Source organism: Lissotriton helveticus (genome assembly GCF_964261635.1).
Source record: "Lissotriton helveticus chromosome 1_1 unlocalized genomic scaffold, aLisHel1.1 SUPER_1_unloc_2, whole genome shotgun sequence".
NCBI lineage: Eukaryota > Metazoa > Chordata > Amphibia > Caudata > Salamandridae > Lissotriton > Lissotriton helveticus.
This window is the reverse complement of record NW_027611659.1, coordinates 3,652,501-3,671,898: the sequence shown is the minus strand read 5'-3', so window position 1 is coordinate 3,671,898 and position 19,398 is coordinate 3,652,501. Positions and strand designations below refer to the sequence as shown.

The 19,398-nt window shown below is 47.4% G+C and overlaps 1 protein-coding gene across 1 annotated transcript in view; it reads right to left on the bottom strand.

Moving 5' to 3' along the window:
• The window catches only part of LOC144805723 (uncharacterized), a 221,835-nt gene that overhangs the window by 18,942 nt on the left and 183,495 nt on the right, over window positions 1-19,398 (bottom strand).

Here is a 19,398-nt window from a genome sequence, read left to right as displayed (position 1 = left end):
TCAGGTCTTCACCACTTCAGATCCACCCTTGGATCCACCGGACACTTCTCCTTCACATCGCCTGCAGCATCTTCAGCTTCAAGCACCAAGAACCTGCGTGTCAAAACCCAACGCCACTTCGACCCTGTGCACCCGCTTCCTGTGGGTGAGGTAACTTTGCTCCGCCGGTGTTCCCACACTGGTACACATCTCTAGGGTCTGTGTCTTAAGTTTTGTTCCTCTAGGTTCAGCGGAAGTGTCCTTAAACTTTAACTTTGTAACTTTTACGCACCATTGGTTAACATTGGTGCATGCGTGCGCTTTCCGCACTGCTCCCGAATCCCGTGGGCCTCTCCCGACTTCAGCACTGCTTGTCCTGACTGCTCCCAGCGATTCCCTAGGCCCTAGGCCTAACCACTGTTCGATTGGTATCTCTTATACCACTTGTTTAGTATATGGTTTGAGTGGCCACCCGCCCTCATCCATAATTGTGCAACTTTGTATGTTTAAACAGTGCTTTTGATTTAACGCTTGTGCCCCTTTATTCATAAAGAATACTGGGGATTGTTTTTAGTAATAAATACATATATTTTTATAATATATACTTGTGTGGTGTCCTTTCATTTGATATTACAGGATTGTATGTGGTAAAACAGCTCGCTTAACACGACCTCTTAAGTTAAGCCTTTAGGCTGCTTAGTCCATGCTACCCCTAGGATAGCTTGTCTAATAAGGTTGACTTACAACCAGACACCATAAGGGATTGTTTGGTCTGATAATAGGTGGTTCCAGAATTGGAAACATCACCTATCAGGCCAACTTCTCACATTGGTGGCAGCGGTGGGATTTGAGCTTGCTGTTGTTTTACCATTGCAATCTTTGTATCAAATTGAAAGATAACATCAAGTACCTCTAGGTACATATAAATCAAAAGCTTAGCATATTAAGTTCTACTGAATTTAGTAGTTGTAGATTAAAGGGATTAGCACACCCTGACTACAACTCACTAGCAAGGTACAGTAGGAAAACACTTAGTGTAGGTAAGTGCACCACTTACACCTCACTAGTAGTCATGTCTGACACAGGAAAAGCCTCAGGGTCTGCTCCTGTGACAGTTGACCTTACCCAGGCAACTTCCAGCTATGACAAACTAACCCGAAAGGTCTTGATTGCCTTGTGCGTATCAAGAGGGTTAAAAAGGGGCAGAAGTGCCACCTGTCCTATCCTGATAGCCATTCTAGAACAGGATGACTTAGAGAAGGCGAATGAAGTTCCCTTAGAATCAGGAGATGGAGTAAACCCACCTGTAACTGGTACCCCTCAGGAGGAAGAAGGAGAAGAGGGGGAGGAGGACTCAGATGTAGAGGACCCAGCAGATCAGGATCAGAGGGGTAGCCAGGTCCTAGTTGCCAGGCTTAACCAGGCCAACTTAGACCTACTGGGGAATGGAGAGGGCCAGCACCTCCCCAGACCCTATAACATTCTCCCAGGCAACAGAAGAGTGAGATCTCCCTCAGGGGACTCTCACATTTCTAGTGCCTCAAGAGAATCTCAGAGAGGCATGACTGCTTCTCAAAAGCTAGAGCATAGGGCCAGAATGAGGGCTGTCAAACTCCAAATAGAGAGGGAGGAGGTAGCCTTGGCTCAAGCTAGACTTGCCTTGGCAAGAGAGCAAAAATTGTGTGGCTTAGATGCCACTGGTGGCAGCAATATTCCTAAAGAGAAACCCAGGTCCTATGATAGTAGAAACCTGACAAAGATTGTGCCCCCCTACAAGGAAGGGGATGACATCCACAAGTGGATAACTGCTCTTGAGAGAGCCTGCATGGTACAGCAGGTTCCTGAGGAACAGTGGGCAGCAATCTTATGGTACTCCTTTTCAGAGAAAGGGAGAGATAAGCTCCTCACTGTTAGACATGAGGATGCAAACAATTACAAAGTCCTGAAGAGTGTCCTAATAGATGGGTTTGGCTTAACCACTGAACAGTACAGGTTGAAGTTCAGAGACACCCAGAAGACACAGACTCAGGACTGGACTGATTTTGTTGATTGTGCAACTAAGGCTCTGGAGGGTTGGCTACATGGCAGCAAAGTACATGACTTTACAGGATTGTATAATTTGATTATGAGGGAGCAGATCCTAAGTAATTGTCAGAACCAGCTCTTACACCAGCACCTGGTGGACTCTGATCTGACCTCTCCCCAAGAATTGGGAAAGAAGGCAGACAAGTGGGTCAGAACCAGGATTAGGCCTAAGAATCAGGACAGTAACCAGAAGAAGGAGTCTACCAAGCCTCAAGATAAGGGTGGGGATAAAAATAAAGAAAAGACTTCCCCAGGGCCCCAAAACTCCAAGAATGGGGGTGGGTCCCAAGACACTTCTTCAACAGAGAAAAAGCCCTATTGTTATGCCTGTAAACAGGTTGGGCATTACAAAACAGACAACTGTTGTCCCAAGAATAACAATAAAGAGAATATACCTCCAAAGCCAGCTCCAACACCTCCTGTTACTGTCAGCAGTAATCCCCCAGGAAGTGGGAGCACACCCAGGAATCTGGGTGGGTTTACTTTTGGAGCACAGGAGGACCCTGGCCTATCCAGGTCCCCCTCCCCAAATGATCTTGTTTATGAGACTGGCAGGGGGTTTGCCAACTTCTCTGATTGCCCAAATACTTTAAGCAAATATAGACAAGAACCCATCATCAATGGTTTGAAAGTTGAAGCTTTTAGAGACACAGGGGCTAGCATCACCATGGTGGCTGACTGTATAGTCCCCTCTAAGCAACTTTTACCTGGTGCCACATACCAGGTAACAAACATTGATGGCATCAAAACAAATCATCCCATGGCAGTAGTAAGTCTCAGCTGGGGAGGTGTCATTGGCCCAAAGAGAGTGGCAGAGTCATCAAACTTGCCTGTGGACTGTCTACTTGGTAATGATTTGGAAATCTCAGCCTGGGCTGAGGTCGAACAGGAAATCCATTCTAGAATGGTAAATTCCAATGGAAAGGTTAGTGGGGCTGTAATGGCTACAGCCCCAATTCAAGATGTCCTTCCTGAAAAGGTTGGTAGGGCTGAGAAACTCTCTGCCCCATCTTTAGCAAAAGCTCTTCCTGAACAGAATTGCAAAGCTGTTATGATAACAGCAGAAACCCAAACTGAGTCTCCTCCTGAAAAGGTTGGTGGGGCTGTGATGGCCACAGCCCAAACTCAAACTGATATGTGTGTTGTGAAGCCTGAAATGATGGATAACTCCACACAAACTGAGAGCATGGAGGAGGAAGAGAAATCTCCCCCTCACCAGACTTTAGGACAGGATCAGCCTCCTCAGGGAACTGATCTTACCCCTGATGAAGGAACTGCCCCAGAGGTGGTTGGGCCTAGCCTGACAGAACCTCTGATGTCAGTGGACCCTTCTCAGGTGGGACCCAGTCTGGAGCAGGTAACCTGCCCCTCTCTACCTTGCCTTAACCAGCCCAGGGCTGCAGAGGACAAGAAGGACAGTGAGACCCAGAGGGCCCCCTGTCAAATAAAGCACCCCCATCAAAAGATTAGGTGCACCAAAACTAGTAGCCCTAGTAAGGTGAAAACTTTAAAAACTCCTGAGGGAGCCCCCTTAAAAACAGTTAGGGACCTCCCACAGATGGATTCTGTTGGGCACAGCCAAACCTGGGACCCAAAGGGCCCAAACCTGAACTGTCCCTCCAGCAAGCCAAACAGAGGGACCCAGCCTCCAGCTTTAGGTAGCCAGAGGTTGACCCTGAGAGCACAGTGCAACTCAGTTAAAGAAAGAAAGGCACACATGGTGGAAGATAATTGGAGGAAGCTGAGCCCTAAATTAGTGGAGCCTCACTTCAATACTCCATATCCAAACCAGCCTTTAACTTTGCATAAACACACCCAAGGTAGTGATTCCCTATGGTGGAGACCCTCTAATACCCCAAGGGTGAGGGACTGCTTAGTGGACCATGAGACAGGGGGTACCCATGCTAGTGCAGGTACTTCCTTATATGGCCACTCAGGCAATATAGGCTTACCTGGCCAAGGATAGCCTTATCTCCTTTCGTTTGGGGGGGGGGGTTATGTAGGAAGGTGGCTACCTGACTATGGTTACCCCAGATTTTTTGCCTGTGTTTAGCTGGTTTTTTGACTTAGTTGACCTGGTTCCCTGCTAATCAGGGCCCCAGGCCATCTGCTCTCTCTGTAAAATGGATTCCATGTACCCTAGGTACATACCACAATTGGAAATGGACTCCTTGTCAGCCCCTGTATGATGCACTATAGGTGCCCAGGGCATAGGGGCCACCAAGGCCTACCAGGGGCTGCAGCATATCTTTTGCCACCCCTGGCTGGTTCTTAAATTGACACAACTGGCTGATCACTCAGCTGGGGTAAGGTGGTGTAATCATCCCTTGCTTAGATATAGTATACCTATATCTAAACCTATATCTGGACACATATAAACCTGTGAGCCACTCCTATGGAAGGCCTCATCAATCCTGGAGGCAGAGTGCTTGGTTTTATGTGAGATGGAGCTCTAGCATGAGCTGAGCCTGTCTGCAGCCGTCGGGAACAACTCCCTAAGCTGTTTCAGGATAATGCCATACCATATACTCTTAAGTGCATTATAATCCTCGCGGTTATATAGCAACTCTGGTTTGGCTTTATCAAAACATGTCATGTAAGGTGTCATACGATTTGGAATACTATCCCCTCGCCAGTTCTGGTGACGGGGATAGCATTCCACCCCTCTAGAGGGGTAAGACATGTTACTTTACTTTAATGCGGTTAATTTCTAAAAGGGCCTTAGATCCACAAAATGGATGCCTCTGCCACAGACAAGAGTCTGGACCCCTGCAGCTGACCGAAACTCAGCCAAATGGGGCCTGGACAAAGGGTTTCCTGCCGCAGGAGGGTGTCACCACCCTCCAGACAGGAGATAGTGGATTGTAGCAGGGAGGTCTGAAAGAAACCAGACACTGCCTGGGGCGCACAAGGCTGCCCCTTGCATAATCCGGCCAAAACGGTTCTGGGGCACTCCAGCCCTCGTGCCAGGGCGGCCTGGATCAAAGGAAGGGGGTGTATCCACCCACTTCCTGGGTCCCACCCATAGGGGGGGACCTAGCAGGTAATCACGCCCCCCAGATTCGAATAAGAGTGGGAGCAGTGCCAATGCACATCAGATCATCCTGAAATCACCTTTAAACTAAGAAGACGACTGGACTTCGACATTCTGATGAACAGAAGACTGAAGAGCATCTCCCTTGTGGCCTAGGAGGGGCCACCCTGTGAACACAGGCACCACCCAGCACCTCAACGTCTGCTTTGCCGCCGCCTCCCGCCGGAGCCCGAGTGCAGAGCCTGACAAGACCCAGCTTCCCAGACTTCTCCCAGCCCGATCCACAGTCCCTGCAAAGAAGGGACCCGTGGAGGCACCGAGAGACGTGGAAGCAGACATCTTGAAAGACCCCCGAGACGCTGACTGCGCAGCACCCGAGGCACCCTCGACTCTGTGCTTTGGGGTTTGAGAAGCCACACAATCGAGCAGCATTTGCACCAAAGATCAGCCCTCCAGCATCTCCACGATCTGCGTGGGGCCCTTTTGCTTTGTGCCACTCGACTCGCCATCCCGGCCGCTTGTCACGTGGTCAGCGGCCATCTTGGCGACGAAACCTACGATTTACACTATGGGTCTAGTTGCTCCAGACCTGCCCTCGCTCCTGTAGAAAGGAGTACCCGCTCTGACCTTGCTGGTCCGAGTAATAAGCCTTTCTCACTTTCCCCGTGGCTTGCATTAGCCAAGGCTTGTTTGCTTCAATCGAGTTGCCGACACCGCCATCAGCTAGAGCCTTCGAGTGACAGCTCGTGATCGACTCCTGGACGTCCTCGACCTCTTCGTGTCTACGTGGCTGCAGAGAGAAGCAACACCTCATCACCTGTTTGCACCCGACTTTGCCTGGTTCCAATCTGGTTCCACGGTGGTCACTGGTCAGTGACTTTGAACACTGTCCCCTCTGCTTTCAGGTCTTCACCACTTCAGATCCACCCTTGGATCCACCGGACACTTCTCCTTCACATCGCCTGCAGCATCTTCAGCTTCAAGCGCCAAGAACCTGCGTGTCAAAACCCGACGCCACTTCGACCCTGTGCACCCGCTTCCTGTGGGTGAGGTAACTTTGCTACGCCGGTGTTCCCACACTGGTACACATCTCTAGGGTCTGTGTCTTAAGTTTTGTTCCTCTAGGTTCAGCGGAAGTGTCCTTAAACTTTAACTTTGTAACTTTTACGCACCATTGGTTAACATTGGTGCATGCGTGCGCTTTCCGCACTGCTCCCGAATCCCGTGGGCCTCTCCCGACTTCAGCACTGCTTGTCCTGACTGCTCCCAGCGATTCCCTAGGCCCTAGGCCTAACCACTGTTCGATTGGTATCTCTTATACCACTTGTTTAGTATATGGTTTGAGTGGCCACCCGCCCTCATCCATAATTGTGCAACTTTGTATGTTTAAACAGTGCTTTTGATTTAACGCTTGAACCGCTTTATTCATAAAGAATACTGGGGATTGTTTTTAGTAATAAATACATATATTTTTATAATATATACTTGTGTGGTGTCCTTTCATTTGATATTACAGGATTGTATGTGGTAAAACAGCTCGCTTAACACGACCTCTTAAGTTAAGCCTTTAGGCTGCTTAGTCCATGCTACCCCTAGGATAGCTTGTCTAATAAGGTTGACTTACAACCAGACACCATAAGGGATTGTTTGGTCTGATAATAGGTGGTTCCAGAATTGGAAACATCACCTATCAGGCCAACTTCTCACAGATGGCCTCCACCAAGTCAAGTCTGGACAGAGCATACCCTGAGGGGATGGCCTCCGCAGGTCAAGTCTGGACAGAGCATACCCTGAAGGGATGGCCTCCACCATGTCAAGTCTGGACAGAGCATACCCTGAGGGGATGGCCTCTGACAGGTCAAGTCTGGGCAGAGCATACCCTGAGGGGATGGCCTCCGCCAGGTCAAGTCTGGACAGATCATACCCTGAGGGGATGGCCTCCGCCAGGTCAAGTCTGGACAGCGCACACCCTGAGTGGATGGCCTCCACCATGTCAAGTCTGGACAGAGCATACCCTGAGTGGATGGCCTCCACCATGTCAAGTCTGGACAGAGCATACCCTGAGGGGATGGCCTCCATCGGGTCAAGTCTGGACAGCGCATACACTGAGGGGATGGCCTCCACCAGGTCAAGTCTGGACAGCGCATACCCTGAGTGGATGGCCTCCACCATGTCAAGTCTGGACAGAGCATACCCTGAGGGGATGGCCTCCGACAGGTCAAGTCTGGACAGAGCATACCCTGAGGGAATGGCCTCTGCCAGGTCAAGTCTGGACAGAGCATACCCTGAGGGGATGGCCTCCGACAGGTCAAGTCTGGACAGAGCATACCCTGAGGGGATGGCCTCCACCAAGTCAAGTCTGGACAGCACATACCCTGAGGGGATGGCCTCCACCATGTCAAGTCTGGACACAGCATACCCTGAGGGGATGGCCTCCGACAGGTCAAGTCTGGACAGAGCATACCCTGAGGGGATAGCCTCCACCATGTCAAGTCTGGACAGCACATACCCTGAGGGGATGGCCTCCCCCATGTCAAGTCTGGACAGAGCATACCCTGAGTGGATGGCCTCCGCCAGGTCAAGTCTGGACAGAGCATACCCTGAGCGGATGGCCTCCGCCAGGTCAAGTCTGGACAGCGCATACCCTCAGGGGATGGCTCCGCCAGGTCAAATCTAGACAGAGCATACCCTGAGTGGATGGCCTCTACCAGGTCAAGTCTGGACAGAGCATACCCTGAGTGGATGGCCTCCACCATGTCAAGTCTGGACAGAGCATACCCTGAGGGGATGGCCTCCACCAGGTCAAGTCTGGATAGAGCATACCCTGAGTGGATAGCCTCCACCATGTCAAGTCTGGACAGAGCATACCCTGAGGGGATGGCCTCCGCCAGGTCAAGTCTGGACAGAGCATACCCTGAGGGGATGGCCTCCGCCAGGTCAAATCTAGACAGAGCATACCCTGAGTGGATGGCCTCCACCAGGTCAAGTCTGGACAGAGCATACCCTGAGGGGATGGCATCCACCAGGTCAAGTCTGGACAGCGCATACACTGAGGGGATGGCCTCCACCAGGTCAAGTCTGGACAGCGCATAACCTGAGGGGATGGCCTCCGCCAGGTCAAGTCTGGACAGAGCATACACTGAGGGGATGGCCTCCACCAGGTCAAGTCTGGACAGAGCATACCCTGAGCAGATGGCCTCCGCCAGGTCAAGTGTGGAAAAGTAAATTTTGCCATGTTCTGTGTCCCTACGTGTCCTCCATCTTATGTTATGTGTGCATGATTAATATGCATATGTATTCCCTATGTTCGATTAAAGACGCAATTACCGTTGTGTCCATTTCTAGTATGCCAGTTTCCAGTTCTCGTGAAAGCTACGAGTATTAGGCCTATGTAAAGTTACGTTGCCACGTTTCTCAGTGTGCACGTTATTTCATTGAAAAGTCCCCGTTTCTAGGCCTCAAAAGGGCCCGGACACCAGATTCAGCTCCTGTCTCCTGAGCCCTCGCTGAGGAGCGATACAGCCCCCACCTGTATTCCTGACCCTTCACTTACTTCCTGCCTCACAGTGCCCGGCTCGGCCTGTCTCTGCCTGCTAGTCTGCCAAAAGTATGTTATGATTCTAGTTATCAGTCCAGCCCTCCTTCTCTGCATTCCTTAGCTACTGAATCGCATCAATAGTTTCAGTCATCGTCTAGCCTTTACGTCTCCATGTAGGAGAAATACTGTATTAATGGTCATTTAATATTCTTCAACACGCACTACATGTAGAATAATGCATGCACCAGTCTTAGAATATGTTAGCCTTTACCCCGATAACTTTTGGATTCTATCAACATGTTCTCTAAACATCAGATACTAGATAGTGTTTAGGTACATGTCGCCCTGACTCTCCAGACTTCAGTCTCTGCTCCTAGCGCAGAAGTCATAGCCCCCAGCTTCTCCTAGTAACACGTCATTGTCAGTTTGCGCGCACCACTAGGTTAGAGGTCCCGGCTCCTTAGGTAGCCCCCTCCATGTTTCCGCCCCATTTGAGACATATTCTGTTACGTTTACATCACATGTCTATGTATACGCCTCCTGTTACACCCACTTTCATCCTTATCTTTCGCGACTGCTATTGACCACACCCACTGCTCCGCCTATCGTATGTACTGTAATGCATTTGTTTTAGTATATATACTTGTGCACTGTTATTAAATGTTACGCCTATACGCCAACGCCGATCCTGCCCCCGGCAGCGCTGTCATCCTATTCCTGTGCAGGTTGTCCTGTTCCTGTCCTTATGCTGTATTAAACCTGCAAACTCCTACTACCTCGAATCTTGACTCTTATTTATTGAGCTATCTGTTATTACTATGTCCAGTCAAAAATAGATCCGGTATTATTTATTTATATACCACATAATGGCGCCCGAATAGGGACCTTCTCTTTCCCCACGCGCCGGTGAAGCCACGTATGCCCCCTGACCCTCTGCAGCCGTGACGGAACCATACCGTGCACGTGCAGATATTTCTGCTTCAAGTATCCCTCAGGCCCACGGAGGAGACGGAGGTTGCGGTCCAGCATCCAGACGAGGCGGTGGAGGAACGCGGCGAGTCCCGACCAGAGCCCAAGCCGAGAGTCCAAGGTCCGAGGTATCCGGAGGCCCACCCGTAACAGAAGTCCGAAGTTCGTCCGTCCGGCGTCGAAGCAGTCCAGTCCAGTCCGAGGCCTTCCGTTTTTGCTGCCCGGTGAGTACCGTTGCTGGGGTAGTATCTAGACAGGGTCAATCTAATTGACTCTGGTCCGTGGGTTTGGTGGTACACAGACCCAACACGAAGTGTCCACTCCGGTGGATGCGGGTCCTGACGTGTCTCTTTATGAGACCGGTAAGTTTCGTACTGTTTCAGCAGTGCATCTAGTTTCTGTTCTAGTCAGTTCTGTTCTCGAGAAAATTCATGTATTCTGTTTTCAGTATTCCAGGTAGTATTCTGTTCAAACTGTTATTTTAAATGTTCTTCATGTATTTTAATGTCGTGGTATGAAAGTGGTGTAATTATCGTGTTTATTGTGTATTGTATGGTGTCTAGATTACAGTCCAGTCATGCCTTTGTTTTCCAAACTACGTCAGTTAAGAACTAGAAAAGGTCTGTTAGAAGAAGCAGTCCCTGTCCCGCCTAGGGACAGTCCAGGTCATTTTATGTATCAGAAACATGGCATAAGTGCCATATTATATCTAGATTTATGGGTGGAGTACACCAAAGAGTTAGAGGAAAAGTATAGATGGCCCGTATCAGGTACGTGGGATGCCGAGTGCATCATGCGAGTAGAAGAAGCATTATGGAAAAAGAAAGCCAGACAGTCACAGAAAGATGCCATCGAGTTATGGCGCAAGGAATCTCATAAAAGAACCGAAAAAGAAATCAGAAAGTCAGAATTAAGTAGAGAATCCTTAGAAAGAGCTCAAGAAAGGGAATTAATCGAGATAGGTGAACGAGTTAAAACCGAACAGTCAGACAGACAGAGGAATGCCCTCATTAAGGGTATGTATCCTCTTCTTGCCGAGGGCTTGCCAAAAGCGACCCCGGAGGCATCCAGTAATTTTCCGCCACCGTTAGTTCCGACCAAGCTACGTCACAAACCGACCGCAGCTGATATTTTTCTCTCGTCCTATTTGGACGACACAGTCCCAGAATACGCAAATCCTGTTCCACCAGTTCCACCAGCTCCTGTAAATCCTCCTCCAGACACCGGGGCACCTTTTGCAGTACCTGCTACGGTACCCCCGGTCCAGCCCACATTTTAATTTCCCGCCGCGCCAGCACGAAGAGTATCAGTCGACGATTCCAGTATAGGGGCCGCAGGAGGAGGTCCTCCTGGTACCCCGCCGCCACACCAACGTGTAACGTTAGTCGAGTTACATGAACGTGCGTTACAGCGTACGCCCAAATATAAGTCCGTTGCAGAAATCCGACGAGCTCTTACTGAATGCCGCTATGATCCAGTCACAGGCGATGATAGTACGGTTCTATATTCCATACGTGTAAGACGGGTGATCGGGTATTTGGACACCCTACCGGATATGAAAGAAGATCTAGACAGAATATATCGTTTCATCCGTACAGGGGATGATCCAGAAAGTATTGGCGAAGCCATGTCTCAAAGGAAAGCTGAGATCCAGCTCATGATATTAAAGTTTCTGATTAATTGTTTAATAAGGGAACAAGATTATCCGACTAAAGATGCGACCGAAATGAGAACCCTGACAAGGTGGAGTGATAATATAGCCGAGGGTAAGCACAGAACCATCGCTAGTATAGAGAGTATGTACAAGAAAATTCGTAAGGAAATAATAAGGTTACATGAACAACGTAAAGCAGCACAAGTAGGCGAGAAAGAGAATGACTCTTTTATTGAAGAGGTAGAGGACGAGAATCCCGCCAGAATAGCGTATGTAGGAAAATCTACACTTCCAGACCGCCATTCACGTCTGGAACACAAGAAAATTTTTCATCATCCAGCACCAGAACAAGGTTCTCTAGAACAAGTATTTCAAGCTACCGATCACATTTTGAAATCACGAATCGGTTATAGTGAGTTAAGTACTATGCATGAACAAGAACTAGTCCGATCAGCAGTCCGATGGACTACTGATTCTACCACTTTTCCAGACGAAATAGTGGCACAAATGTTTCTGAAACTGCCCCCAGCCGAGCAGCGACTGGTGGGTATGTATATGGTCCAGCACCTCATTACACTCTATGAGGGTCAACATTCTGATCCAGGTCCGTTACATGATGTCCTGAACGAGTTACTCCAGTATAGATGGAAAGGTTTAGGTACCGATTTAATTAGTGTCATTCTAGAACAGCGCCACAAATATAGAACGTTCCTGAACCCGCATTTTGCTCATGTCTCACCTCCAGAAAGCAAACCGTTTTACATAGATAGACAGAATCCGTTATGAGAAGTACACCCAGTCAGGACAGCAGATGGTGAAATGCAACGAGTATTTGTTTACACCCCGATTACCAAGATGGAACTCTTAGAGATGAAGAAATTAATTCCCTGTCACGACAAAGATCCAGCAGGGTTCCACCGAGAATTAAAAGACATGCTCCGTATGGGAGAATACGCGTATCCTGATATTATTAAAATGTTAAAAGTCCTGTTGCCCGCAGGGGTATACGAAAAACTCAAGGAAAAAGAATGGGAGGTGGGAGAGAAAAAGATCGATTGGGCAGTTCTAGAAGCTGAAGATAAGATACGAGTACCAGGTACCGGTCTTGGAGAGAAATGTAAAGAATTACCAGAACTGTTAATACAAGTTTTGCCCAGATTATTAGCCACTAAAAAGGAAGACTGGGATGCAATCTCAGCCTGTAAACAGAAACAAGATGAAGATACTAGTGATTTTTATTCTAGATTTGAAAAATGTTTTATTATAAACAGTGGCTTGAAGACGAGTAGCGAGTCATACCCTCATCTTTTTGTTACTAAATTAGTCGAGAATTCAAGTCCACAAGTTAAGAATCGAGTTTTAAAAGTCGAAAGTACATGGCAAGCTAGTACCCCGTCCCAGATGTTACAGATGCTCCAGTACCACCAGAATAGAATCAGAGAAGAGCAAGAACACGAGAGAAGACGTATGAAAGACACGAAAATGAAAGTACTAGTTGCACAATCTATTCCTCAAGACAGTCAGAAGAGGGGTCCGAATCAAGCCAGTCATCCTGCAGCTCCCGTTAAAGGGACATGCAATTATTGTAAACAGCCAGGTCATTTTATAAACGAGTGTGCAGTTCTGAAACATAATATAGCCACTGGTAAGACTAAAGAAAGACCACGTCCGCCTAGACAAGAACAAGTTTCACAGACTTCTCAGCCACAGAATGCACAACAGACAGTTCCAGCACCGCAGCCTATTGCTGCAACACAGCATGTTACACAGCAGATGTACCAGTATGCACAGTCTGAGTATCCAGAGTATCAACAGTATTCATGAAACAGCCTAGAGAGGGAGGTAGGCTTGCCTCTCATCGAGATTCCTGTAGATCAAGAAGGTCCCTATATTCATAGTCAAGTACTAGGGAAAGACAGAAAGTTTCTGATTGATACAGGGGCAAGTAGGACTACCATAAGTCACGCCGAGGTTCCAGGGGCTCCACTCTCAGGCTCTAGTAATGTTTCCCTTGGATTTTCAGGAAAACCAATTGTAAACGAGATATCTAAGCCAGTTACTCTGGACGTAGGTCCATTTTCCCGTACTACTGATCTATTACTTACGAAGTCATGTCCAGAAAATCTGTTAGGCATTAAGACACTGAAAGAATTAGGTGCAGTTATTTGCTGCTCCCCAGAGGGAATACGTTTGTTTTTACGTGACTTCAAGGGTCACTATGTATTACGAGATTTTGGTCCGAGATTGTCTAATGTTCCGCAGCATTTATGGGCGCAAGGTCCAACTGATGTTGGCTTCATGCAAATCACACCCCATCGTGTGACTCTCAAGCAAGGTGTAGTGTTACCACGAATTAGACAGTACAGATTACCACCTGAGGCTGTAGCAGCCTTATCCAAAATTATTGACGAGCTCATGGCTCAAGGAGTGGTTGTAGAAACTGACTCCAATGTATGTAATTCTCCGATCATTCCAGTCATGAAACGTACTGATCCAAATGCACCCCCAGTATATCGATTAGTGATTGACCTTCGAGAACTCAATAAATGTATTATTCCCCAGTACCCAGTTGTCCCAGATATCTCTTCCCTATTGACAGCCATTGATTCCGAAGCCTCATTTTTCACAGTCATAGACCTCAAGAACGCGTTTTTCAGTGTCCCCATTCATCCAGACAGCCAGTTTCTTTTCGGATTTTGTTTAAATGGAAGGAGCTATAAATTCACACGAGCTCCTCAAGGTTTCACAGAAAGTCCTAGTATTTACAGTCAAGCACTTAAGAGACAACTAGACAACATTCACATGCCAACAGACACTGCCCTGCTCCAGTATGTCGATGATCTACTGATCACAGCCCGTTCTGAACGTGCTTGCGAGCGAGCATCACTTACAGTCTTGTATTTCCTAGCCGAGATGGGGCACAAGGTGTCCCCCTCAAAGCTTCAATTCTGTGTCCAGCAAGTGATCTACTTAGGCCACTTACTGTCCAAGTGGGGTAGGCAGTTGACACCAGACCGTATCCAGTTAATAGCGAGTCTTCCTCAGCCCAAGACCCAGAAGGAGGTACGTGTTTTTATCGGCCTTACTTCTTATTGCAGACAATGGATTCCTCAGTATGCATTTCTAGCCAAACCACTGATACAGTTAACGACACAGGAGGCAGCCGTATCGACTGTCCTCCCTTGGACATCTGAACATACACTTAGTTTCAATGAGTTAAGGAAAGCTCTATGCCAAGCTCCTGTTCTAGCTACACCGAACTACAGTAAGCCTTTTACACTTTTTGTTACAGAACGTGATGGTACAGCATTGTCTGTTCTCACGCAAGATCAAGCAGGACAATACAAGCCCTGTGCTTATTTTTCGAGCACATTAGATCCAGTAGCACAGGCTCTGCCTGCGTGCCTCAAGTCAGTTGCAGCCACAGCACTAGCTATCAGACAAAGTGATTCCATAGTATTAGGACATTCCTTGACAGTGCAGGTTCCACACTCCGTGGAGATTAAGGTGGCGAGGAAAGAATATAAAGTGATCCAAGCGAAAGCGAGAACTAACTGGGATGAGGAAAGTTAGTTGGATTTGTTAATGGCAGCTAAAAGCAAGGATCATGTTGGGTTCTGGAGACTGGTGCCAAATGGGAATCACACCGGAAGAGTGGTCAAGGATGTGTTCCTTGACGAATTGACCTGGATTGATCACTTCTCACAACTCTACAAAGCGCCTGAATGTTCAGGGGCACGGGAAAGGGATTCACCTTGGTTTATAATTAGTGAAAGTATGTTGGAGTTTGATATTGAGGAAACAGAGCTAGCAATTAATGCAATACAAAGCGGCAAGGCACCAGGCTTAGATAAAGTCCCAGGCGATTTATACAAACATGACATTTGCGTCTGGGCGCCTTATATTAACCATTTGTGTAAAATACTAGTAGTTGGTGGAGATTTTCCGGATAGTTGGAGGGTTGCGGAAATCTTTTTAATTTTTAAAAAGGGCAATAGGACTGAGCCTTCCAACTATCGCCCGATTAGTTTACTGGATATTTTACCAAAAAATATATGCGAGGCATATTTTAGCATGTATGAACTTATGGTTGGAAGAAAATTCTGTACTCACCAAGTTCCAATCTGGTTTTAGTCGCAGAGTAAGCACTATTGATCAAGTTTTTAGATTCTATTGCTTATGGTGGAAGTACGTACACATAAGGAAAGGGCATCTTTACGTAGCTTTTGTAGACCTCAGGGCCGCCTTTGATTTAGTTTCACGCGATCTTTTATGGGACTCTCTATATTCACAGGGGCTACCGGCCTGTCTGCTTCACCAGATTATAAGATTGCATGCAAATAATTTTGCAAAAGTGAGATGGGGACCAAATGGCGAACTAACAAAATATATCCCGATTGAGCGTGGAGTCCGCCAAGGATGTGTGTTGGCTCCTACGCTATTTTCACTGTTCGTAAACGATATCCCGTCTCACTTAGAGGGCTGTAATAAGGATTCGCCCAAGTTAAACGGAGAAAGGGTTTCTGCCCTTTTATTCGCAGATGATACAATATTAATCTCACAGACGCCCGGAGGTCTACAAACCCTTTTAAACTCATTCCAATCATATTGCAATAGTAAGGGCCTAGAGATCAATACAAACAAGACTAAATGTATGGCCATAAACCCTCAGAAAACATTTAGGGGGGATCTGTTTTTAAATGATCAAAAATAAGAATTAGTACAGAATTTTACCTACTTGGGAGTCTTGCTTGATTCAAAACTCTCATGGAAGACCCAAGCACAGAAGACTAAAATGATCCTTACTCAGAATATTTTACCGATCCTAAAAAAGCATAGGTTGAGCTCTAGTAAAGCTGTTTCCCCGGCACTGGAAGTTTTCAAGTTCAAAGCCCAGTCTGCGGCGTTATATGGGGCCGAAATATGGGGGCCTACATCTAGGAATGCTTTCACAATTAGTGAAAATAATTTTTATAGGAGCCTTTTAAAGCTACCAAAAAGTACCCCACTGATACCCTTAATGTTTGATCTAAATATGAAGCGCTCAGATCACTATGCTATTCTACGACCATTACCTTTTGGGTCAGACTCTGGTGTACACCAGAGTTATCAGACTATAGAAACAGATTTCAAGAAATAATAACTTTGGATTTGTATAACACCAATGTTTGGCTAAAACACGTGCGCACATGGTTAAATAGGATTGGGTTGTCCCAGTGTTGGGAAGACCTTTCAAGTGTGACGCTAAATTCAAAAAAATTGTTGAAAACGACCTTTTGGGGCTACATTGCACATAGCTTGTCCAATGACCGCACTGGCGGACCAATGAGAACTAATTTTTTTTAATTCAAGGATACTCCCCGTTTTGAGGCCTTTTTAGACAAGGTCCAACCACCCCCGGCTAAAAGTCTATACATGAAATTTTGATACGGAATGTTGAAAACCAACACAACTCTAGCTAGGTGGTCCAGGTTGAGTGAAGCGAGGATTAGTGAGCTATGTACACTGTGCCAAAATTGTACAAAGGAAGATGAACAACATATCCTCTTTTTTTTTGACCAGCTTATGAAATAGGAAGGAAAAAATGGATAAAGCCATTGTGTATTTTAGGAGTGCGATCATGCAAAGAGGCGTTTAGGATTATTAAGTCGGATACTAGACAACTGATTGTCTTTGGTGTTAGCAGATTCTTATTTGCAATAAGTTTTATACGTAAGAAGAAGGGCTTGAATTTTTAAAAGTAATTATACTGTGAATACTTTCTTTCCCCTGTACTGAATCTTATGCGCTGTACTCTGATCTGATTAACTGGTTGTGTATATCTATGAATTTTACAGTCTATTAGTATTTTTCTAATTCTTGTAAATAATTATTATATGCCTTTTTAACTAAATTATAGATTTTATTATCGATTACCTAGCCGCACAATATACCTGTAAAATCATTTATTCCTCTATATACAAAATGTATTATGTATTTTTATGTATCTTTCATGGCGCTATTGTGCCGAAATAAAGATTAAATTGAATTGAACTTTACACAGAGAAGTGTTAGTGCTTGCAAACATCAACTAATTGACAAAAAAATCACAATATTAATGTCTTCAGTTTTTTCTCGACCCAAAAGGTTTCTACTCACCCTTGTTTCTTAACATATGCAGGGGAAACATGCCACCTCATTTAATAGCAGCCAGACGCTTTACTATGTAAGCAGACTGGTGGTTTACAACTGCGCCTATGTTGGGGCACCACATGTTTTTTCCAGCATATTCTGGTGTACTCCCCCTGTGTGGGATGATAGCACCCACTGAAAACTGCACCGTTATGTAGTCTGGGACAGTGCACCTTCCATGTAATTCTGAACTGGGCCTTTAAATCCGGTACTATTTTGTTTCCCTATTTAATTCAGGTATACGAAGAATGTGGTACTACTTGTATACTAGGGTAGGACAAGGAAGATTGAATTTCCAAGGTGGCGGAAATGTTTTTCTCAAAGTGCTTTATGCCCTAAACACCCTCCCATACCCTGAACATAATGAGATTACGTAGATTACACCTCTGCATGCCTAATGCTGCCATTAGCATTTCAAGACCAGTGATTAATGTGGCTTTATCAAGGTCAAAGCCATTAGGCGTTCCCGACCTGTCTGATACTGGCATATGGAAAAGATGGGTTATTTGAACCTAAAGATAGATAAACATATTCATAGGTCACGATTTATGTCTGCATCTAAAATAAAACTGTAAATTAGGAGAGGTGATAAGTGAGAAGTTAAAAGGCAGCCGCCAATCGAGCTGCATTTGTACATAGGCCTTCCTATATTATGAGATCTATTCCTGCTTCAGACTTGCAATGAATACTTTAATACCCAGGCATGAAGTCATCGTCCAGCTGTTTTATATAATCCACCTGTCTCGCCACCTCTTCCCCACTGCATCCTTAACCAGTGGCCTAGCCAGTGTCCCTGGGCCCCAAGGCAAGAAGGGAAATTTGACCTCTGCCCTCTGTTTGGACTGTGGAAAACCGCAATAATATTGTTCTGTGGGCCCCTCAGGCCTCTGTTTTAACTGTGACAAACAGCAGTTATCAGGGTTCAGTGGGCCTTTAAGGCATCTGGGACCTGGTGCCACTGCACCTGCTGCACCAATGGGAAGCTAAGCAGCTGGCCTTAACAGCTTCTATTCTAGCCCCACTGAAGAACCGAAACAGCCAAGTACTGATCTGGCCATATCTGCAGGCATGCAGACACCTCTTCCACTGCCTCTCAACCCCTTGCCGATGGTCCTTTTTCTCAGAGTTTGCTCAGGCAGACCTCTGTGAGGTCCGGCCATGCTGAGAGAGGGAAGGTAGTCCCGGGGCCCCCAGGGGCCCGTGGACGCTCCTGCCTCTCAGCCCCTTGTCGAAGATCCTTTTTCTCTGCGTTTGCTCAGGCAGACCTCCGTGGGGTCTGGCTATGCTGAGAGGGGGAAGGTATTCCAGGGGCCCGCCCGCCGGGGCCCCCAGGGGCCTGGGGACGCTCCTGCCTCTCAGCCTCTTGCAGATGGTCCCTTTTCTCCGAGTTTGCTCAGGCAGACCTCCGTGAGGTCTGGCTATGCTGAGAGGGGGAAGGTAGTCCCGGGGCCCGCCCGCCAAGGCCCCCAGGGGCCTGGGGACGCTCCTGCCTCTCAGCCCCTTGCAGATGGTCCCTTTTCTCCGAGTTTGCTCAGGCAGACCTCCGTGAGGTCCGGCCATGCTGAGAGGGGGAAGGCAGTCCCAGGGCCCACACGACGGGCCCCCAGGGGCCCGGGACTCTCCTGCCTCTCAGCCCCTTGCCGATGGTCCTTTTTCTCCGAGTTTGCTCAGGCAGACCTCTGTGAGGTTCGGCCATGCTGAGAGGGGGAAGGCAGTCCTGGGGCCCGTCTGCCGGGGCCCCAGGGTCTGGGTATGCACCTGCCTCTCGGCCCCTTCCCGATGGTCCTTTTTCTCCGAGTCTGCTTGCCCCGGGGGCAGGCAGGCAGTGGATGCTAAGCCAGCATACCCCCTGTGCAGGGCGGCCTGCCAGGGAATGCCCTGGCTGTACTCTGATCGATTGGGCACTCTCGGTCCATTTAGGGATGGACTGCTTGGCCAGCCTCGGCTGTTGTTTCAAGCAAAGAGCTT